The following is a 25,134-nucleotide window of genomic DNA, read 5'->3' as shown; positions in this document are numbered from 1 at the left end:
GGAAATTGATTGCCAGCTTCAGTTTATTTGGAGCACTGCTACAGAAATGATGAAACTTTTTTCCCCAAGTATCCCAGAGGTAGAACCTATGCTAACAATTAAAAAAAAAGGGATTGCATCCAAGTATTGGGGAGAAATTATCACACAGGATATTACAGTTGTTTTTCCTTTTAAAGCTTTTCCAAGCAAAGTTTGTATCAATAATGTCAGTTAAAACAAACTAGGTTTCTTCTGGTGGGTGGAATGTGGATAATTTATTAAATAGTATTAAAGTTAATTAATAATTAAATTTAGCCTGTGATCTGTAAGATAGTCTTACAATGAAATGCTGAAATCAATATACAAAAATAAAGCAATAAGCATTCACCTTGTACTGTATCAAACCTTTTATCAATCTAACTTTGTACAAAGGGATCAACATCATAGCAGTAACAGATGCCAGATTATAAACCACCCCCTGAAACTGTGTACCCATGATTTCATTGCAAGTAATCCTCAATTTACAACTATTCATTTAGAAACCATTTGAAGTTACAATGACATTGAAAAAAGTGACTTACAACCAGTTCTTGCACTGTTGCAGCATCCTCAAAGTCACGTGTCCAAAATTTCGGTGTTTGGAAAGCACCACATATTTATAATGTTTGCAGCATCCCAGGGTCATATGATCACCTTTTGTTACCTTCCCAGATGGACTCTGATAAGCAAAGTCAATGGGAGAAACCAGATTTGCTTCATAATCATTTGATTCATCTAACAACCATTTAACAACAAACAAGGTCGTAAAATTGGACATAACTCACTTAACAATAATTTGGCTTAGCAATAGAAATTCTGGTCCTAATTGTGGTCATAAGTCAAGGATTATGTGCATGTCAAAATATAGAATAACAGAATTGGAAGCGACATTGCAGGTCTTGTAGTCTGCTCAAGCAGCAGTATCAGTTCTTCAAGATGGCAATGGTAGAAAGGAGAATATGTTGGAAACCGCAGGTACCTTAATTCCTCTCCTCCATTTTTCTAGAGGTTCTTGTCTTTCTGTCCGATGTACATGCGTGCCCATAAAATAAAACAAGAGACTGAGCCACTCATTAAGAACTTGGTAAATTAATCATTTTACAACCCAGTTTTTATGTTGCCACTGAGACCCTGAGGACAGAAATAAAGACATTTAGCCAAATTATATGTTATGAAATTCAGCAACATAATTTTCTATAAAGAGAAAACTTACATAAAAGATCAATTCAGCACCCAAATACAATATTCCACAACACTGGGAAGAGACATTCTACTGAACAAACAGACAAAAGCATTACTCTTCTGGAACATGAACATGCATCCCTCATTATTTTGATGGTTGGTCTGAGACTTCTATATGCTAATTCCTTAGAACAGGATTGTCCCAGCCAAAAACACCGAAGGACCAACCCACAGTGACTCAGCTCCATTTTCGGTGAGGGTTGCAGGAGGCTGTCTCAGCCAAAAACAGCTCAGAAGCCTGTTTTCATTGGCAGAGCGCTCGGGCCACTACTGGTGCCCCTAACCCGAGAGATGTCGACCTGACCACACCCCATGCCCCCCTGAGGTCCAACACAACCCTGATTCAGTTCGAGCTTACCATCCTTGCCTTAGAAGAACTGTTTTCTTGAGGTCTTCTCATAATGATGCATTTTAAGCCATCTTACTCCCCTCCATGTAGATGTAGACTACACTTTGAGTCAGCCAGTTATGAATCTATCTGGTGATAATGCTGTCTAACCCATATTTTTCTACCTTATCAAGTAGTAGGTTGTGGTCTACTTTATCTACTACTTGATAAGTTAGAAAAATGTGGAACGGAACAGATATTGTGGAACAGTGCTCTTGGAGCGCAAATCAGGGGAACCTCAGAGACTTTCTACATGCATCATGTACTGAGTACATGAGTCTACCTTTGAATCTGTAAATAGAGTAAAGAGTTTCATTCTTTCTCATTGAGAATGTAATTGCGACATGCTTTTTAACATTTTTGCCATATGCTAAATAAATAAATAATTCGCCCCACACTTAGGACTGCACAGGATATCAAAATTTGAATAAGCTGAACACAACAAAGCATACGTAGTCAAAAGTGCATTAAAACCAAAATAGTTGTTTATTCGATGATTTATAGAGCCTTCCTGAGTTTTTACAAGGTTTTATAGTGCCTTTCTTGGGTTTTTACAGGGTTTGCTATGCAATTTAACAGTGTGGTTAATCTGATTTTATTTGACTACTATGCATTATTATAGGTTGTGAAATTTGGCTGAGAACAGATTGAAGAAAACAAGCTCTAGCCTCCCTCAGTTTGAAATCTAAATTTAGTTCACACAGATGTGATATAGGGAACGTATTAACTCCTACTTCTCTTCCTCTTCTTCCTCCTCCACACATCTTCATAGTGGTGGGTTAGTTCTGATAAGAATTATGTTCTTGATTAATCTTTATTAGAACATTTCCCAGAGTTCTACAGATTTCATATCTCAGTTTAAGCGAAACTGTAAGAGATGCTATTACAAGTTTCTTGCATTGGCATAACACTAAGGTAAAGTTTCTGTTAAGTCAAACTCAATTCCATGCAGTTTTCTTGTCATGCAGTATGGCAATATTTTATCATTGGCTTCTTATAGGATGTTTTTATTCCTTACCTTTCAGTCTAGGCTATAGATAGACCCGCTAATTGTTGGCATGACTTGTGAAAGGACTAACCAAGATCCAATCCTGCTTAGGTTCTCAAGACAGAGAAGATCAGCAGGCTGCTGCCACCTGGTGAGGCAGAGAAGTAACAAAGACAAGTGGTAAGGGATGAGTGAAAATGACATTGGTTTATATTAAGATAATGGGTAGACTATTTATCAACCCAAATGAACTTCTAAAAATTGACAGGAATATGATGGATCATGTATCAAATTGATGCATATCTCTGATACTGGACATTGATAGGATTCTTTGGGGATGAAGCTCTCTATGGACAAAATGTCCAAATAATTCATTCCTGGCTGGTGAGTTAATACCATAAATCTCAGGAAGATAAATATCATGTCCATATTTAGACTTTCAATCTCCCTCTTTAAATTATGAAAGGACATGGGGAAATACACAGTTCAAAGCTTCTTATTTGTCACGAAGAAATCAAGCAAAGCATTACTGTTTTTGAGGCAAAGAATTTCTACATTGCATTTTTAGACTTTTAATAATTTAAATAGAGTTAAGATGGAGTCGTATTTATATTTTTTCGAACCTAGGCATTCACCAAACATTTGGTGAGAATCATGACATCACATTAACCATAATATTATTTATTTGTTCAACGTGGGTTTAGGATTTAGTGGGAAGTGAGAAACCTATCACAGGTAGTCCTTAATTTACAACCACAACTGAGCTCAAAATTTCTGTTGCTGAGCAAGATTGTTGTTAAATGAGTTTTTTCCTATTTTATGACCTTTTTTGCCATGGTTGTTAAGTGAATCACTGCAGCTGTTAAATTAATAACACAGTGCTGCTTGTCAGAAGGTCACTAAAAATGATGATCTGACCCTTGGACACTGCAACCGTCATAAATATGAGCCAGTTGCCAAGTATCCAATTTTGGTCATGTGATCACAGAGATGCTGCAATGTTCGTAAGTGTGAAAAATGGTATAAGTCATTTTTTTCAATGTCACTGTAACTCTGAAGGGTCACGAAGTCAAGTATTACCTGTACAGTAGATAAGAATGGCAAATTCAAGGCCCAGGGGCCAGATTCGGCATGCAGGTTGCTTAAATCTGGCCCACAGGGCTGCCCTGAAAACAGCCAAGGACTGGCCCATGGTACCTCTGCCAACAAAAATGAAACTTGGGAGAGCCGCATACTATGTTTTTTGTTGACAGAGGGTTGCAGGAGGCTATCCTAGCCAAAAACGGAATTTGGGGGCTCATTTCACTGGCAGAATGCTTGGACCACCACGGGTGCCCCAACATGAGTGATGTCAAGCTGGCCACACCTACCCTGGCCCCCCAAGGTCAAACACAACCCAGCCCTCAATAAAATCAGTTTGACACCTGCTGTACTGAATCTGAAGAGAGTCTGAAGAAGGGACTAATATTTATCTTCAAATCTGAGGATGATTTGTTGTGTCAGTGATGATGCTGAAGCTATTTGTTCCCCATAAAAATGGATCATTTCATCCTGTCAACCTTTTCATGAAATAAATATCTTGCAAACACTCAGAGGTTTTTATTTGGAAACAAGGCTCTTTCCAGGCAGAATTAGAGATTAACAATGCAGCCTTTTCAAGACTAATTAGAAGTTGATTGGCACTTACTCCCAAGTAACATTCTGATGAATCAGAGAAATAAATCAGAGAAACAATTGGTTTCTTTTTAAAATGTTGGACCATTTTCCTTTGTTGGCCAAATAAGTACTTCTCAACATCTCTAGCATACAGAGGCGTAAATAAGATGAAAACAGCAAATCAAAATCTCCCTGTAAAACTGTTCAGATGAAATATTTTCTGTTCCCATGAGTTGTGTTAACATTTGTGTGTTGCACACATAGTTGTGTGTTGTTTAATTGTAATAAATTTACACAGTTTCCTGAATTCTGGGTTTCAGGTATCTGACCAACCACATCTGTTTAGTAAAATGAGTATCAAAAAATCTACTTTCTCTGTAGCTTAGTGAAATTCACCTGAATATTTCTGACTCTCACAAACGTTTATCTATGGTTGTAAATATTGACACCACAAGGCCTACTTGGCTTGAAGCCCAGGGCAAAAATTAGGAGCCAAGTCCAATTCTTAAAAAAAAAAACCTTCCCTCTTCCATAAACCTTGAAAACATTTGACTTTGAACCAGTTTTTACATTTGCACTGCTTTTATGGATTGTAGTCACTTTTGACATAATTTTCTTTCCGGGTGGAGAGACAAGAAACATAGTAAAATGAAATGGATTGTTTGGGCTGGTAGGGAACACCCATCATTTTCCTTATCTGTTCCTGTTGCATTTCTTTAGCTCTACGTGTTTCTTTGCATCTCATTAAGGTGTGTGTGTATATGTGTATTTTGCTTTCCCATGATTATACCTTACACACCTATGTCCTTGCCCTTTTTATCATTATACAGTTGGTAATGATGACAATTATTGATTTATTATAAGTACTACTAAACATTGACTAAGGCTCAGTCAGCATCAAGATTTATAGATGAAACAGTCAGTATTTACTAGAAGTGAATTATTAGACTCATGAATCACAAAGTCAGGAAGAAAGGTCAACAGATATTTAGGCTGAATCTGTGAATTTTGGGGCAGTTTTTTAAGGTGAGGTGTAGTGGCTTTGCTTCTTGAAGTCCTTGCCACGACACAGGAAGTTGCCATGTACTGAGCAATCTAGCAATCTCCAGGATTTTAAATTTTGCCACTTGGGATCTTCTGCACGTAGGGTAAATAATCTACCACTAATGATGGTGTTTCATCCAACCTTGACCCATAATGCTTAAAATGACATTAATGATACTTGACAATTTGTGGAAACAGGATTGTATTTATTAACTAAATCCAGAACACTTAGAAACTTTTCTATAGTCATCAGCTGAAGTTGATACTTCTCTGTGTAGGACAAGTTTTTATTGCTCTGACCTAAAACCTGGCACCATCTGCAAATACTATATAATTTATTGCTTTTGAGTTTATGTGACAGTCATCCTCAACTTGGTATTTTCCAGGTATCTTGGAACCTGAATTCATAGAATTTCCAGAATTTGAAAAGTTGTACTTCCTGTACATCTGGAAAACATCAGATTGGAGAAAGTCTTCTAAAAAAAGGAAGTTAAAACCACAGAACAAGAGTTTATTCCTGAATTGACTCTTCTGAGGATAAAACCATGCTGATAGGAACACTTTGGGACTCTAGAGTTCCTGGCTCTCAGAGAAAATTTTCTCTCGATTTGTCAACAGATTTTCTGGAGCTATTTTTTGGTTGTTGCTAATCTATATTAGTTGGCCTGGGTTATTTGCCACTAGGTTTTGTCTCTTCATTTCCCTTTGATGATGTGTTTTATAGCTGACCGTGTTAGATTAGAAGAACAACATGGAAAGGAGAACTCAGAATAACAGTCTCTGCAATTCCTAAGCAAGCTTATATCTACAGGGGAAAATTCTCGTGATTAGGTTAAAAAGAAATGGATACATTCTGGAGTTTATGACTTTATGCATGAACTGGTTACTGAAGTAGATTACATACCGACAACTGTAATGAAACATGATCATTCTTTTTTGAAAATATTCTTTAAAATCTTTTTTTTCTTAAGATATATTCATACACAAAAACCTTTCTGCATAGGATTTTTCATTGTGTTACTTTCTTCCCTTGTTCTCTTTTTATTTTATTGAAGAAAATAAAAGCCGAAGCAAAGAAGTGAGAAAGGTATCAGTTTGCAGTTTCAACTGGATCCATATTTTATGTTTTTAATTATTATAAGGAACATCTCTAACTAGCACCATTGGTATTTCCTTACAAATATTTTTATATCTATCTATCTATCTATCTATCTATCTATCTATCTATCTATCTATCTATCTATCTATCTCTGTCCACTTGCCATGAACAATATGAGAGGCTCAGTTTAAAAAAAAAAAGAATCAAAATATAGATAGTCCTCTACTTATAATTATTTATTTAGTGACCGTTCAAAATTACCCTGGCACTGGAAAATTTGACTTACAATCAGTCCCTGCGTTTACACCCATGGCAGCTTCCACATTCATGTGACCAAATCAGTGGTGGGATTCAAATTTTTTTACTACTGGTTCTGGGTGTGGCTTTGCAGGGGAAGGATACTGTAAAATCTCCAGTCAGAGGTGGTATTTGCTGATTCTCCGAATTACTCAAAATTTCCGCTACCGGTTCTCCAGAACTGGTCAGAACCTGCTGAATACCACCTCTGGAGCAAATCAGAAACTTCACAACCAGTGTTCACTTACAATAGTTGCAGTGTCCTGACTCCCAGGTGTCATGTAAACACCATTTGTGACTTTTCCAACTGGCTTTTGACAAACAAAGTCAATGGGGTAAGCCAGATTTGCTTAATGGCCATGTGATTCATTTAACCACCATGTCAAAGAAACATAAGGTCAGATATGACTCACTTAACAACTGCTTTGCTTAGCAGTGCAAGTTTTATCCCAAATATGATCATACATTGAGAACTACCTGTATACAAGATACATTTACATGCTGCAGATTTAATTTAATTGGTTATCCAAGGATGGGTGTCCCCAGATTGAAACAATATTGTGCACATCATGTTATCATTGTACACATGGCATGAATCAGATAATTTCTGTCACATATGTTATGAAATTGTGATGCTATTGCAGTTTGCATCGTATATTTAGATTTTCAAACACATATATTCTTTCTTGCATATTATTCAGAATTGTTCTCTGCCTTTCTGATTCTTCTGTTTTAGATACAGATCCAACCTTATTTTCTATATATGCCACTGCTTCTTTTTTAAATTTAATCCTTTTACAGACAATAGGCCAATTAAGAGAGAATCTTGCTCAAACACGGGAAGATGTATTTTATATGTTGAAGTTCTAATTTTCAATCTCTGGCATTTCTAGTTTAATTGGATTGCAAGTCGGTGATGCAAAAGACCTTTCCTTGTGATCCTGGAAAACATGTTTTTTTAAAAAAATGTGATATTGGTTTGATTTTAGTTTATTCGTTGTCTCTGGCACATAATTTTGAGTGGTTTGTTACTTCTTTAGTTTTGAAGTCTATTTTCAGCCTTATTTTAAGGAATAGGCTATAGAAGCCAGTGAGAGTTGGCTATTCTTGAAGCATAATTTACATTCATGCATGCATAAATATATAAATATTTATGACATTTTGCATGCATAAACATATAAATTTATTATTTATTTGTTTGTCAAGCACGTACAAGACAACAAGTACAAATATGAACATAAGAACAAGGGAATAAATACAGATAAATGGGGACAGTAAGACATGGACAGTTTGCATGGTGGTGCACTTATGCACGCCCCCTTTAAGGACCTCTTAAGAATGGGGTGAGATCCACAGTAGACAGTTTTAGGTTGAAGCTGTGAGGGGTTGAGGCTGTAACAACAGTGTCAGGTAGGTTGTATCAGGTGTTGACCACTCTGTTGCTGAAGTCATATTTTCTGCAATCAAGTTTGTCACGGTTGTTTGCCCATGTATTGTTGTGATTGAGGCTGAAGAAGTTGTTGACAGGCAAGATGTTATAGTAGACAATTTTGTGAACTATGCTTAGATCGGACCGCAGGCGGCACATTTCTAAATTATCCATATTTATATTTATGACATTTTTAAAATCACAGTTCGAGTGTATGCTTAGGTTTTATTCAATGAAAAGGCAAGAGGACAGAAATAACACCACTCACCAATGATGTGATGACACAGTGACACAATGATGTCATTGTGACAAATGTTTACAAATGCCACCATCTACCCATAATCATTTTCATGAAGATGTCCTGACTCATATGACCCCAGTGTGTTTCTATCATTGAAATTATCATAGGTGAAGTTAACAAAGACTAATAGAAGTAGTTGTTGACTTACAACCTACCACTTCACCATTCAAACTTATAAACGACTTTCCTGAGGGTACTTATGACCTGATTCTGAAGTTATAGCCCCACATAATCACTGGTGATCTCATTTCAGGTGCTCAGCAACTGCATTTTCAGTTGTTTACAGTGTCCTCTGGTCATTTTATAACATTTTTGCCAAAACTGGCATTTGTTTTCAGTTCTTGGTAAAACAAGCTCAGAGCAAACAGCTAGTTTTCTGAACCACTACCACACACACACACACACACACAAAATGATTGTAAAATTGGGTCAGTTGTGTTGGTGACCTCTTTTGCAATCATCATGATTTATGACTATAACAAGCAGGTTCTACTACAGTTTTGAGTCAAGGAGTATCTGTAATTAGAAAAGGGTTGATCTGTAAAGATTCTAAATAGCTGCCACAGTTGCAGTTCTAGGAAAGACAACAAAAAATACAATAGCTGAGGAACTGAATTTATTAATTTTAAGACAAAAAGGGCCAAGGAGGATGTTGTCACAGATTGTTGAATCCTTGCACAGGTTGTTCTTCTCTCACATCTGTTCCTTTGTCAGACTCCTCCTCTCTTTGGCTGCCCACATTTCTCCAGAAACTGCTGGTGAAGCTTTCAGCTAGCAGTATATTTGTGACTTTGAAATAGCCTTTTTGGAAACTGTGCTCTCTGAAACCTGGGTGATTGTTTTGAAAGCATTTCATAGGCAATTAAAAACTGTACATCAGGAAGCACTTAAAACTGAGCATTTAAAGACAGACTGAAAATGGATGAGATTAAATAGATGAGGTAAAACACACCCTGCAATCTCTAATTAAAATCGATACCAAGTTATGAAAAGATCTGTATGCAGAAGGACTTTAAAATAAAATCCCTGACAATAAAGTCGCCAGTCTTCCTTTCTCTGGGAAAGAAGGATTTAAAAGTTGGTAATTATTTCTCATTCTTATTGTATTTAACCCCTGCCCATTAAATGTTTAATAATTATTGTATAGACAAGGTCATAAATGCAATAATTCATATTCCACGGGGAAAAGATAGGGAGATTTGCGGGCATGCTCACAAAATGGCCCCTGCGGAGGACATATCTGGAGGGCAGCAAGATTGAAAAAGAAAGCTGCTGCATGTTGATTTCATTTCATTAGCACAAGAAAGGGCAAGCAGTTTTTGAAGGGAAAGTTGGTGATTCTGAAAGTGGAATGTATGGTGAGATTCAAAATTTCTTACTACTGATCCTATCAGCCTGGTTTGTTGGGCATGGCATGGCTTTGTGGGTGTGGCTTGGTGGGCGTGGCAGGGGATGGATCTTGTAAAATCTCCATTCCCACCCCACTCCAGGGGAAGGATACTGTAAAATCTCCATTCCCTCCCCACTCCTGGGGGAAGGTTCCTGCAAAATCCCATTCCCTCCTCACCCCACTAACCTGCTTTCCAGCTTCGTTCTCCTGTGGAGGGCAACAAGAGAAGACCCAGCCAATCATCTGGGACCCTGGAGGCAGAGAACAGATGAGGGCGGGGCCAGTCAGAGGTGGTATTTGCCGGTTCTCCAAATTACTCAAAAATTCTACTACCAGTTCTCCAGAACTGGTTAGAACCTGCTCATTACCACCTCTGTGGTGGGGTCATCATCTAGAACAGTGTTTCTCAACAACTTGAAGATGTGTGGACTTCAGCTCCCAGAATTTCCCAGGCATTCTCCTTGCTAGAGAATTCTGAGAGTTGAAGTCCATATATCTTCAACCTGTGAAGTTGAGAAACATCAAACTAGAGGTTTTCAATTTCCATAATATCGTAGAGCTTCTGTGATGTAAATTTCTCCCCTCCCCCTGTTACAAAATCTTGGAAACAATAGTAATTGTTTCTTGTATTGTAATGTAGACTTGCTCACAAAGACTTAGGGCTTTTTTTTATCCTTGGAATAACCATCTAAGTAGGTTTTAGGACAAGTAAAAGCCTTATGAAGATATGAACCTTGAATTCTATATCCTAATATGACCTCTGTAACCACAAATCCATTCACTGATTAATAGCATATCCGTTTTAAGCCAAACCAAAGGACAACTATACTGTCTTTGTATCCTCTTGTAAAATCATCCCAAAGATTTAGAATGAGGTAAAATAAAGTATCTCTGGAAAGATACATTAATAAACACAAAGGACCACTTAATCTAAAACAGATTTTCTTCTCTTTTATTTTTATTGTACAGTGTTATAACCCATGCAACTCCAATTTTACTAGCAGGATCCAGACTTCCTGCTCTCCCTCTCTCCCTTCCTACTAAATGACACTTTTATCATCCTTTTTCTTTTCTTCATGAAACAATCTTTTTTTTATTTGCATGTATCGTATATGTATACTATTATTATTTTATTAGCCAAGAAGGAAATTGCAGTGAGCTCCAACTTGTTTTGTTCATTAAGTGAAGAGATTTGAAACATATCCTCTGTGTCTCTTATAACCTGAAATGAACATCACCATAGAAGGAAACGTTTTCTTCTTTTTCCAAAATTTCTAGAGGAAGGAGTGTAAAATAGAATTTTCTTTCTGCAGTCCAAAGTGGCCCAGCCTTTTTTAGGAACCTCTCTCATTTCTCTGTGACTCACAAAGACAATGCTAGAGTGAACCTATGGATGACCCCTAGGGCAGGGGTCGGCAACTTGAAACACTCAAAAAGCCACAAATGTCCTAACCGGAAGCCCCCCATTCAATTCTGGAGCTGACCATACTCTATGGCAGTTCCCCCACCATAGAGTCTCCTCCTAGTGTGGTGTCCTTTTTCCTTGACCTGTCCTAGCCCAAAGCCCTATCAATTGTGGAGCCGACTAGCAACAGGGAACCACAGCACAGAGTTGCAAGAGCCATATGAACAATAAGGGCTCCAGATCCGCAGGTTGCTGACTCCTGCCCTAGGGCAGTGATAGGATAGGAGCCTTGGTGGTGCAGTGGTTAGAATGCAGTATTGCAGACTAATTCTGCTGATAGTCAGCAGTTCAACCCTGATCAAGATTGACTTCAGCCTTCCATCATTCCAAGGAAGGTCAGTAAAATGAGGACCCAGATTGTCGAGGGCAATATTCTGACATGGTGTTATAAAGCATTATGAAGTGGTGTATAAGTCTAAGCGCTATTGTTATTAGGAAGAAATGTAGAATCCTAATGTGGGAGAAGTGAGACTTGTAGCCTAAGCATATTTATGCTGTTCGTGGTGGGATGTTGTATTGTTTAAAGGGCAAAGTATGGTGATAGACCTATTTGAATGCTGTATATGACCATAGAAAGAACCAGTTTAGTGTAGTGCTTAAGACACTGGGCTAGAAACCAGGAGACTCTGAGTTCAAGTACCAACTGAGGCACAAAGCCAACTGTGACATCGTGCCAATCCCTCTCTCTCAACCGTAGTAACCAGGCAATGACAAACCACTTCTGAAAAATATTGCCAAGAAGACTTGCAGAAACGTGTCCAGGAAATCACCAGAAATTGAGACAGACTTCTCCATGAACAGACATACAGACAACACAAACACAACCATAACAATCACTCAAAAACTTTTGTATGGAGACATATGGGAATTAAAGAGATCAATTATGTAGAAAAAGTACTAGTTCAGTGGTTGATATGGTCAGATTATTTCAAAAGCAACACAAAACATCAATTCATTCTACATCTTACTCCTGGCAGTGATTTCCTTCAACAGTCCTGATGTTTGCAAGGAAGGAAGTATAAAATTTGGCTTATAATCTTGGTGATAAATGAACACAATGTAGTGGTTTGTGATTTGCTGAGGTTATTTATGGATTCCCCCTAAACCTCCACCCACCCCAAAAAAATCCTATACCCAGAAAGAAAGTGTGTGTGTGTGTGTGTTTGTGTGTTCTTTAAATGTAAAAACTGAGCAAACAGGAACACTAAGCATTCTGAAATTGTTACAGTGGATATGGTGAGGATGCCTGGAGCCATGACCTTGTATTTAATGCATGTGTTGATCTGCTCTGCATAAATTTGCTTCTAAAAAGAATGTTTAAATTCAGCCTGCATTCTCTTAAGAATCTTTATGACCTTATGGACATGTAGTATTTAAATTAGAAGATGTGGGTGGTGGAAGGGGGAGGAGAGAAAATTCTGGCAGAAGTGAGAATAATAAGGATAACTTTTCAGGACTATGTATCTGCCTGTAGCAATGCTTCATAATTTGCAGATCAGGAATGGGAAGTATGATTTATCCTCACCACTACCTGCAATACACATTATTACTATCATTTGCTACCTTAGCTTGAGGTACCAGAGTTTCTAAACGAACCAGAGTTTAATTAAAGATGATTCAAAATTTCCATTTGGGAGGATACTACTAATAGGCAGAGTATTTCTCAAAGATTCTCTTTCTACTTGTTTCCATTCCATTGGACAGAAGGAATGCTCTTATTGGAATGTTGTGTATTGGTGGAGTGTTGTGTGCTTGTACTTACTTGACCTTCCACTTGATCTTCATGGAGGTGTTTTCCTTCTTGAGGAAAGATGTTGTGTTTCAGATTGTTCCCTTCACAACAGCTTCTTTCCCTCATTTTGGGGAAGGCTAGTTCAGAAAGTAATGTGCCTGTTTTATTTTGTTTTCATACAGTTAATGGCCTTTGGAGCTGAGGTCCACTTCCACTAAAGGTGAAGGTTTTTCCTGTCCAGTCATGTGCAACTCTAGTGTTCCCCTCTATTTCTTGGCCAAGTGAGTCAGCGTTGTCCAAAGACACTTCCATGGTCATATAGCTGTTACCGTTCCACCAAAGTGTACCTATTTATCTATTTAGCTTTACATGCTTTCCAATTGCTAGTGCCTCTCACCATTCCTTATCATAGGAAGCCTGTACTTGCAAAGTCCTGAAAATTTACCATCTTTCCTCCTTCCATACCTAACCAGGTGTAAATATACTGTCTTTTCCTGATGCTGAAAACATACACCAATGAAGTAGTACCCTTCTCCTCTTTTTTTTCTTATTCCCTTCTATTCTTTCCTCACTTATGTCACAGTCAGTCTCATCAGGTAGGCCACACAACAAACATGACCAGATAAACTAACTCTACTTTTTAATAAAGCTACATTAGCAGAATCTTACTCGTCTGAAAGTAAAATTCTCCTGCTGTTACTTTTATCACTGGAGAATGTAGGGAGGATTCTTTCTGAGTCTCTTGTTCTGCCCGTTATGCAGCTATGGGCTATATGGTCTCTTACCTGACTGTTCCTTAGGCAGTATCCCTTCACCCAGTCTCCTCTAATATGCCATTACATCTCATGCTCTCTCTTTCTCTGCCTCTGTCTCCTTTCTTTGTACAAAGATGGAAAACCTTCCACATGGTAAATATGCCTCTATTAAAAAGCATGCTGGATAAAGAATTCTGGGAGTTGAAGTACACACCTCTTATAGTTTCCAGAGTTGAAAAATACTGCCACAGAGGCACACAGCCCCATAGCTTATGATTTTGCCCCATAGCTATGGGGCTGTGCTCCTCCTAATGTGAACTGGAATCAAAAATGTGGATCCAGATGTGTTTTGTGTCCCCAGAGAAAACACTGCTTTCCTACTGGATCATGTTGAAGCCATGTTGAACTGAGTTCAGCTTGGTTGGCACCAAGAAAGCTCTTTTGAAGAAAACTTATCAATAAACAGTAAGCAGACCAACTTAGCACTGGGCCAATGTAAATAGGTTTTCAATTTCTATGGATTCAACTTTTATGGCTGTTCTGTTTACCAGATCTGAAGATCATAAAGTGGAAGAGGTTTGCAATACAAATAATGCATAGCAATGGTGCTGTTTTTTCTTTAGTCTCTAGTCCTGTGGACTGCTCTACTGAAGATTGATAGAGAGGTGATATTGGGAATAAAATGGATGGCATTTTGCTTGTTCATAATTAACTAAGAACAAGTACAAGAATCCACATCAGCCCCACCAGAGAGGTCACTGAAAATGTCTTTCGCGTGATAAAATAATGATCGTAAACTTGAAACAATATTCTTCCTATCAAATGAAAGATGAGTTGTAAAATTAAAATGCAGGATAAATTTTCAGTACCATACTATTAAAATACTTCCAACATTTTAAGAGGGGCAAGGGAGAGGTATTCCTTATTCGTTGGTGCCTGTTACCTTGTCTCCAGCTGGATATGTGAGAACACACAGTTAGAAGAATCTCTGAAGATGTTATCCATCTTGCAAAGAGGCAACCTTTGAATTACTCATAGCTTCTAGTAGCAAAACTAAAAGTAGGGAAAAATTCTTTTGATTGCAGCCAAAAGTCTATTCAAGCTTGTACTTCAGACAGAGAAGAAGAGCCTCTTTCTTTCCATTCTATTTCAGTTTGTGTTTCAGCTTGAAATTGGCAATTTTGGACAAGGGCTATAAGAGGCTTAATATGCTGTGACTCAGATTTGAACATCTGCATCAAAACATCTTTGGAGTTTAACTACAAGGGCTGGAAGCTAGAAAAGGTCACAGAGAATACTTTGGCAAACACTGAATAAAGCAATAAGCAGATGGATTGGGAGGAAATGGAGCAAAACAACCCAGAAAATTCTTCAACCTGGGCAAGTGAATTAGCTCTCTGACTTGATGATGAAAGCTTGCAATTTACTTCTAACTGTATATTTTTATGGGTTGGTTTTAGATCAAGTGTGCCCAACCTTGGCAACTTTAAGACTTGTGGACTTCAAGTCCCAGAATTCCCCAGTCAGCCATGCTTTAGATCCTATGATCTATCTAGGAACAGCTACTTAGGCACCATAAAAAGCACAAGATATTTGTCTTGAGTGAAAGTAATGATGCCTTAAACCTCAAAAACCTAGAAACCTGGGATTTTCCAGTTTAAAATTAAGTTGATCAATCTACTCCATTCCATTAACACTAAAAGTGCTAAAACATGAAGTAAAGAGAAAGAAGAACTGACTCCATAAATACCTTAATTTTCATATAAAGTCTCCTGCTCATAGACTTATGGTGAAGACGTGAGAGGATTTATTGTAATGGGGAAAAGTCCCTAACTTAATTAATCCCTAATGCTTATCTTAAACCTCATTAGGAGATGAATTTGATTCATCAGCAAAATATGTCAGAGAGATAGAGTGTCTTGTTAACTCTTGGGGATGATTGTATTGTATATATAGTACCATGTTGGAGGAAAACTAAGTTAATGTTGCTTTAGTTCAGACTTGAAGCCCTCAGGATCTTCTCCTGGAATATAATTCCCAGAATTTGTCATATTTACTGAATATACTGATTGTTTAAGTGCAACACTTTATTTTAAAATTTACATAGCCACCAACTCAACATGTGAAACAACACATTGTAACTATACAAAAGGGAACAAAACACCAAATCCAACTTCACTGGTTTAATCCAAAATGACTAAACAATATCAATTTGTAAAATGGACCCCAAACCCTCCTCATTCTATGCCTAAAGGGAAGAATATTGGCCTTAAAAGGAGGGGTGGATTTCAATTTTTTAAACAACTGGTTCTGTGGGCGTGGCTTAGTTGCTGGGTGAGGCTTGGTGGTCATGTGAATGGCTGGGCATGGCCAACTCAACATCACTCACATTGAGGCACGCATCTCCTTGCCAGGCCTCTCATGACTGTGGGGATGCTGCAACAGTTGTAAGTATGAAAAATGGTCATAAGTCACTTTTTTCAGTGCCATTGTAACTTTGCATGGTCACTCCACACAAGCAAAGTACCAGCAAAGGAGGGGAAAAAAACTCCAGAGATGTTCCTGAGAGAGGAAGTCTATTCCTGCCAAGAATGTAATAAGGGTTAATGGAGAGGCAGTTTCTGTAAGCAACACCAGAATGTTTCCTTCCTGCCTTCCTTACTTCTAACAACCGGTTCTTCAAACTGCTTAGAATGTTAACAACCGGTTCTAGCGAATAGCTGCGAACCAGTAGAATCCCACCCCTGCTTAAAAGCCACTCAAAAAAACTGTAAATCAGAACCACATGAATCTTGGAAGAATGCTGTTCCATGTGGCAAGTGAAGTGACAGAGAAAGCACCTCTTCTAGAAGATCCTATCAGATAACACTGCTTAAGTGATGGCACCTCACCGAGCAGGTGCTGAGAGTTGAACTTCTCCCATCACTGCCAATTGGAACCAATTCTGAAGGAAGAAGGAAAGTAGTGCTTCCCACTTAACAGGCTCCTGTGCCAGTCCAGAATGAAAGTATCATTTCAAAGACTGTCAAGGGGTCAAGGAATATTATAATGGATGCATCCCCCCATTTCAATCCCTCTATGGTCATCAACAAATACAATCAATGCCTTTTTGATACTGTGTGCAGGCCTAAAATCCAATAGAAAGGGTTCAGATAATTTTCTTCCTCTCTGAAGATGCAGTCCAAACACCGTCTCCACCATCTTCCCTTTCAAAAGATTGGACAGGTTGGAAATTGTCCAACATTATTGGGTATATAAATGACTTCTTGAGGGAGAACATTGCCTCTTTAAAAACAGGCAGAATCATTCAGGGGTGGGATTCTACAGGTTCGCACCTATTCGCTAGAACCAGTTGTTAACATTCTAAGCAGTTCAGAGAACCGGCTGTTAGAAGAAATTACTGGCCTAATCCTGTAAGGAAGGCAGGAAGGAAACATTCTGATGTTGCTTACAGAAACTGCCTCTCCATTAACCCTTATTTCATTCTTGGCAGGACTAGACTTCCTATCTCAGGAACGTCTCTCGAATTTTTTTTCCTCCTTTGCTGGTACTTTGCTTGTGTGGAGTGACCATTCAAAGTTACAATGGCACTGAAAAAAGTGACTTATGACCATTTTTCACACTTACGACTGTTGCAGCATCCCCACAGTCATGAGAGGCCTGGCAAGGAGATGCGTGCCTCAATGTGAGTGATGTTGAGTTGGCCATGCCCAGACATTCACATGACCACCAAGCCTCACCCAGCAACTAAGCCACGCCCACAGAACCAGTTGTTTAAAAAATTGAATCCCACCCCTGGAATCATTCTCTCATTAAAGCATATATTCACCACTCCTTGGACTTCCCACCAGGGGTGGGATTCAAAGTTTTTAACAACCGGTTCTGTGGGAATTGCTTAGTTGGTGGGTGTGGCTTGGTGGTCATGTGACTGGGTGGACATGGCTTGGTGGTCATGTTATTGGCTGGGTGTGGCCAACTCAATATCACTCAAATCGAGGCACGCATCTTCTCGCCGGGCCTCTCATGACTGTGAGGATGCTGCAACAGTCATAAGTGTGAAAAATGATCATAAGTCACTTTTTTCAGTGCCATTTCGATTTTGAATGGTCACTCCACACAAGCAAAGTACCAGCAAAAGAGGGAAAGAAAACTCCAGAGAAGTTCCTGAGACAGGAAGTCCAGTCCTGCCAAGAATGTAATAAGGGTTAACGGAGAGGCAGTTTCTATAAGCAACACCAGAATGTTTCCTTCCTGCCTTCCTTACAGGATTAGGCCAGTAATTTCTTCTAACAACCGGTTCTCTGAACTGCTTAGAATGTTAACAACTGGTTCTAGCGAATAGGTGCGAACCTGTAGAATCCCACCCCTGCTTCCCACAGATCACCAACTAAGAAGTCCATGTGGCTGCACTTGGCTCCAAGAACCTGTACACTTCCTGGTAGCCAACAGTATCAAAGTTGTTCCGGACTAGCAGGCTCGTAGCCTGCAAATCTGATTGGCCCGCTGAAAGCCGATCGTGATTGGTCGCCATAGACTGATGCGATTGGCCAGTAAATGGGCTGCTGCGATTGGCCCTGCCAAGAGCGGCAAACTCAAGTCTCCTTCATTGGCTGCCTAGCCGCAGCCAGCCCTATATAAGGGGCTGCTGCGGCTGGGGTTAGTTGCTCAGATCTGAAGTCACAAATAAAGAGCTTTAGTTACTATCTGAGTCTTGCCTCCGTTCTTGAACCGTCCTCCCAGATTTAACACTGGTGACGAGGATGGGATGCGGAGGCAACAGAAGCTATTGAATTGAGCTAGCCGAAGGAACACATGGCTGACAGAGCGCAACGATGGCGACATGGCCAGCAGCGCTATACCACCCGCACCATTCGATCCAGCTAGCGAAGATTGGGACTCATACATGGACAGATTTCAAATGTTCCTGGAGTCCAACAACCTCAAAGATGTCACGCTCAGCAAGAAACGAGCCGTTTTTCTAACCCACTGTGGACCAGCCATTTTTAAGATGGCTAAAGCCTTAGCCAAACCAGCTGAAGTTAAAAACATGGATTGAGACACCCTTGCTCCCATCCTGCGCAACCATTACGCCCCAGCCGTGCCAACTCTCATTCGCAGGCATGAGTTCTACCAGAGGGACCAACGTGAAGGTGAGAGCGTTGGGGATTTTGTGGCAGACCTGAGGAAACTGGGTGGTTTGTGTGGCTTCGCCAACCTCGAAGAAGCCATGAGAGATCGCATTGTCCTTGGCCTCAGAGATCCCACCGTCCAGAGCAAGATTATGGCCAAGGGAGACATCTCGCTTGCAGATGCCATAGCAGATGCCACAGCAGCCGAAGCCGCTCAGAATCGGCAGCACGAATGCGTCGAACCAGCGGGACCAACCGCCAACCCACCAACGATGCTGGGAAACCTTCAGACAAGTACACATCAACCACCCATCACGAAGACATCAAGTCATCCTCAGACAGCGAGGAAGAAGAAGTCCACAGGCTCAGTCAGAACGTGAGCAACGGGACTCAGCGGGTCGCAGTTAAAGCCAACTATAATGCGCCGGATGCGGGGAAACCATCCTCGATCCGAATGCAGATTCTTAGATGCCATATGCTGTTTTTATGAAACGAGGACACATCGCGAAGGTATGCAGAAACAAGAGAAATTCCAGCCCCAGATGGAGAGGGAGCAGCCCAAAGAGAAACGATGGCAACGCCACCACGCAGAGGGACCGCCCTAGCAACCAGTGGAACCAGTACAGCAGACCCCGAAGGTTTAACGACGCCCCCAGACGAGAGGAGGCTCATCAAACCATCACCATCGGCCACACCTCATCACTTGATGCTAAAAAGATCCGAGTAGAGGTCACGATTGAAAACAAACCGTGCAACATGGAAGTCGACTCTGGGTCATCACTATCCATGGTATCCTGGAGAACACTCAAGCAGCTAGTCCCCAACATCCGACGCCAAGACCTCAGCAGTCAGAGACTCATACTGAAAGACTATCAAGGCAACCGGATTCCAGTCGCAGGTACCCGCCATGTGCAGGTCTCGCTCAAGGGACATAAGGCAATTCTACCACTCACCGTCATAGACCGAGACCGCCAAAGTCTATTGGGTCTTCAGTGGTTCGCGCCATTAGGAATCGGAGTGGCTGGCATCCATCATACTGAAGACAATGACTGGGAGGCGGCTCTCGTCCACGACTTCTGAGAAGTGTTCAACGAAAGCCTAGACAAGTACAAGGGGTCCCCTATTTCATTTAATCTTCGCCCGACATAGCACCCATTCGTCTAAAGCCACGCCTGAGTTACCTTTGCTCTTAAATCCAAAATTGACGAGCAACTGGACAAATTAATTGTGCAAGGCGTGTTAGAACCTATTGACCACGCCCGATGGGAGACACCAATCGTCACCCCCATAAAACCTGACGGGTCCATAAGAATCTGTGGTGACTACAAGGCCACCCTCAATCACGCGCTACAGCAGAGCGCCTACGCAGTGCCAGTTGTTCAACATATCCTGCATTCACTTGGGGGTGGCAAAATATTCGCAAAATTAGATCTGGCCCAAGCGTATCAACAGCTACCAGTTGATCCCGAGACTGCAGAAGCCCAAACTATAGTCACACATCGTGGTGCATTCAAATGCAACAGGCTCCAGTTTGGTGTAAGCGTAGCCCCAGGCATCTTTCAAAGCCTGATGGAGAGACTATTACAAGGGATAAAAGGGGCCGTGCCCTATTTTGATGATGTATTAATAGCAGCACCCACAAAAAACCAATTAGAAAAACGTCTCAGAACAGTCCTTCAGAGGTTCAAAGATGCTGGCCTCAAGGTTAAGAAGGAAAAGTGCCAGCTTTGCACAGAAAGGGTGGAGTTTCTTGGCTACCTCCTTGACAAGCAGGGAATCCACCCCACAGAAAAAAAATTGGCAGCTATCAAAAACGCCCCAAGACCTAAAAACAAAACCGACCTCCAAGCCTTCCTGGGACTTATTAACTTTTATAACATCTTCCTACCCCAGAAGGCGACTGTTGCTGAGCCCTTCATAGACTACTCGATAAAAGGGCATCCTGGATTTGGGGACGTCGGGAGGAACACGCCTTCCAGCAAGTAAAAGACCTCCTTACCTCAAAGGCAGTACTAATTCAGTATAACGAGACACTACCTTTGACGGTCACGTGTGATGCCTCACCATTTGGGGTAGGGGCTATCCTGAGCCACGTCCTACCAAACAGCTCAGAAGCACCAATTGCATTTTTTTCACGAACTCTATCAAAAACAGAAAGAAACTATAGCCAGTTAGATAAGGAAGCCCTTGCTATTGTCTCTGCAATAAAACAATTTCATGAATATGTTTATGGGAGACCGTTTTCTATTATAACGGATCATAAGCCACTACTTGGGATCCTGGCGGGCGACAAACCTACTCCACACATTCTCTCCCCCAGAATGACGCGATGGTCGGAATTTCTCGCTGCCTACGACTATCAATTAAAGTACCGCCCGGGGAAATCTATTCCCCATGCAGATGCCTTGAGCCGCTCACCGCTACCCGAGCCACAGGAAGACCCAGCTCCCACACTCCCCGTACTGCAAATAGAGACAATGCCATCACCTCCACTAATGGCTCAAGACATTGCCTTTGAAACCAAAAGAGACTCTTGTTTGGCGCGAGTTCTTGGCTGGGTGGAGAGGGGATGGCCAGATTACGACACTAAGGAAATGTTTAAGCCGTTTAAAAACAGACAAACGGAACTTTTTCACAAAAAGGGTGCGTTTTGTGGGGAGACCGAGTTGTTGTACCAACTAAGTTACAAAAAGGGTTTTGCAAATGCTACATGATGGACACCCGGGCATCGTACGTATGAAAGCGCTGGCAAGAAGTTACGCCTGGTGGCCAGGTATAGATAAACAAATCAAAACCTGGGTCGCCTCTTGTAACAAATGCCAGGAAAACCACTCAGCTCTACCTAAAGCCCCACCAACAGAATGGGAAACACCCAGGGGTCCTTGGTCTCGCATTCATATTGACTTTGCGGGACCTATGAGAGGCCACACCTTCTTAATAACTGTTGATGCCTACTCAAACTGGCTTGAGGTCAATAAAATGAAAGCAACCACTACTGAGGCGGTCATTAAAAAACTGAACAGACTCTTCGCCACACACGGGTTACCAGATGTCTTGGTCTCTGACAATGGGCCCCAATTTACTGCCTTAGCCTTTGAACAGTATTTAGCGGAACGGGGCATCCGACACGCACTCACATCGCCGACTCAACCTGCGGCGAATGGCCGGGCTGAACGAATGGTTCAGTTTACGAAAAAAAACCTACAGAAAATGGATCAAGGCAACATCCACGACAAAGTCACTAGAATGCTGCTCCTACAACACATCACACTAAACATCACGACCAGCAAGTGCACAGCTGAACTCCTGATGGCCAGGAAACTCAGATCGCCTCTAGATCGTTTGCACACTGCCTACACCCCGGAAAAGCCCCTGGGTTCCAGCAGCAAGCACCGTGTTTTCAAGGTAGGAGACCTTGTTTTTGCAAAAAACTTTTCTGGGGATCCCCTTTGGATTCCTGCCCAGGTAACTCAAGTTACGGGCCCCCGCTCCTACTGTCTACTCACCACTGATGGCAGACCATGGAAATGCCATATTGACCAACTGCGCTCCAGACTAACCACATCTTCCAACCCTGACCCTAACTTTGACACTAGGGGGGGAGGGGAAGCAGTGAACTCAGAATTAGAACCAACACCTGTCTATTCCGAGCTATCACCGAGATCACCGCACCATGGTTGGCAACACTCACCAGCTGCAACTGAAACTGGACAGTCGAACGCTTCGCCAGGAAGCAGCAGCCAGGCAGGTTCAGCGAGCCCCGGGAGCCATGGCAGTAACAGCGAGGCTGAGGACTTCATCACCCCGGAGGCACCAGAGGAGAGCCCTGACCATGACACCGGTTCACCGTTCCTGTTTGATCCAGCAAGCAGTCCATCTGAACCCGGGTTTGAACAGGGTCAAGCGGAACTGCGTAAGTTAGGCAGACAGGTGCGAAGACCTGCTTACCTGCGAGACTATATTACTCCACCCCTTAAACGGAACCGAGAGCGGTGGGGTGTTCCAGACTAGCAGGCTCATAGCCTGCAAATCTGATTGGCCTGCTGAAAGCCGATCGTGATTGGTCGCCATAGACTGATGCGATTGGCCAGTAAATGGGCTGCCGCGATTGGCCCTGCCAAGAGCGGCAAACTCAAATCGCCTTCATTGGCTGCCTAGCCGCAGCCAGCCCTATATAAGGGGCTGCTGCGGCTGGGGTTAGTTGCTCAGATCTGAAGTCACAAATAAAGAGCTTTAGTTACTATCTGAGTCTTGCCTCTGTTCTTGAACCGTCCTCCCAGATTTAACAAAAGTTTTCCAAGATAGTCTTGCCAGAGCATATCCCAGCCAATCACCTGGGCTATGCAGCTGAGGTCCAAATTTGAATAAATCCATGGAAGTGACAGATGCCTAAAACAATCTTCACAGAAGCTGTTCAGATGGTTTGTTTCACTTAGACCTCCCTAGAAAGGACTGGGGCACCTGTAACAGAGCTGCCCAGGTTACATCCCCAAATGCAATAACAAAGAGAAAATAACTACATGTTGCTACATTGATTGTCATGATATAATCATTAATAGATGCTCTTACCATGTTCAGTCAGGGTTTGGAAAAAGCTGGTCAAATTGTAATCAGTGTAGCAAATAAGTCATTCCATTGTTTTCAATGGGACTCAAACAAGACTTAGAGCAATAGCTTGACAGGAATGCTAGAAAATGAAACACTGGAAATTAGAGCTACACCTTTCATGTTTGGGAACAGATGAATCAGCTGATTTGTGTCTTTTTACACAACTGGGGAAGAAACAAAACAAAACAATCCTCTTTCAACATGTTGACACAAGGTGCTGGCATTCAGTACTTACCTGGTTGGATGTGCTCTGTACAATGTTGCAACAAATATGAATTTCATTATGTACAGTTATCCAGCACAGCCTGTTGGTTTTCCTTTGCAAGTTCAGCAAGGAACTGTGGCCCAAGGAAGTACAATTTAGGTTACTACTTGAGAGAAAATAGCCCATTGTCAAGAAGAGCATTTAAGTGGGTTTTTTTTTTTTTTTTTGCAAACTGTGTTGGTGGAAAGTTGACACAACTTCTATGCTGATAATCTGCCATGCAGTGAAAATGGTGATGAAATGGCAAGGAAGAATGAGCAGTTATGTCTGGGAACTCCTATGTAACTAAGTAAACAAATAAATCACTCCAATAGCCACTCTTCAAATGAATAATCACTTGTACATTCAGAGCTGTGGAGGTTGCTTTCTGAATTCCCCCCGTCCTTTTCATTTTGATAGGCAGAATGCCTGTTTGAAATGTGTCTCAAAAGAGACGTGAATTTGAGTGAACTTCCCATGATTTGAGGATGAAATAGCTAAGGAATGTATGCAAATGTCCTAACTATTTGTTGGCGACTCATCCACCTCCATCCATTCAGCAATCTGCAGCCTCTTTGGCTTCTCAAAGTCTTTCATTAAATCCCAAGATTTTACGAAAACTGCCCATCAGACTTTTTGAAGATAAACAGAGCAAGAGTGATCATAGAGAGATTGTAAAATTGATGAACTTAGCAAACTATAGAGCTGCAATAGCTTCTTCTACTACTTTCCAAAATATAAGATATCACTATAAGAAATTTTTAAAAAGCCCTCAAGCATTCCAAACATATGGTAGAAAACAAGACATCACTTATACAGGAAAAGAAAACATTTAACTAACTTGAGTCAATAGCTTCAGCACATAAGCTTCTGGCAGATATATGAATTTCCCCTTCCTCAAATTTCCCCTTTGTTTCCTTTCACTTCATCAAGATACAATTCAGTTTGCACTGGGAACACATGCATAGGGAAGAAAGTGTTGGTTAAGGCAACTTCCTTCCTTCCAAATTATGTAGCACTAGCACTTAGACTTATATACCACTTCACAATGATTTACAGCCCTTTCTAAATGGTTTACAGAGCCATCATATTGTCCCCAACAATCTGGGTCCTCATTTTATTGACCTCAAAAGGATGAAAGACTGAGTCAATCTTGATCTGGTCAGGATCAAACTGCTGGCAGTCAGCAGAATTAGCCTGCGGTACTACATTCTAACCACGGCTCTTATTTTGTATGTATTTATATATGTATGCATGTATTTGTATTTCTATTCCAATTTTTATTATTTTTACAAATAACTTAAGGAGGTGAACATATCCAATACACCTTCCTTCTCCTATTTTCCCCA

At 40.9% G+C, this 25,134-nt stretch overlaps 1 long non-coding RNA gene across 1 annotated transcript; it reads right to left on the bottom strand.

Moving 5' to 3' along the window:
* On the bottom strand, positions 1–23,641 carry LOC148123908 (uncharacterized). The gene is made up of 3 exons (XR_015740019.1): positions 23,503–23,641; positions 2,667–2,784; positions 1–1,149 (listed from the first exon to the last, which is right to left on the bottom strand). It is a non-coding gene; the product is annotated as an uncharacterized LOC148123908 (long non-coding RNA).
* Between the last annotated feature and the right edge of the window lie 1,493 nt (positions 23,642–25,134).

This window comes from Pseudonaja textilis, chromosome Z (genome assembly GCF_049901715.1).
Source record: "Pseudonaja textilis isolate UNSWEBS1 chromosome Z, rPseTex1.2, whole genome shotgun sequence".
Classification (NCBI taxonomy): Eukaryota; Metazoa; Chordata; class Lepidosauria; order Squamata; family Elapidae; genus Pseudonaja; species Pseudonaja textilis.
The sequence above is the reverse complement of the archived record's forward strand: the minus strand, read 5'-3'. Positions and strand labels throughout refer to the sequence as shown.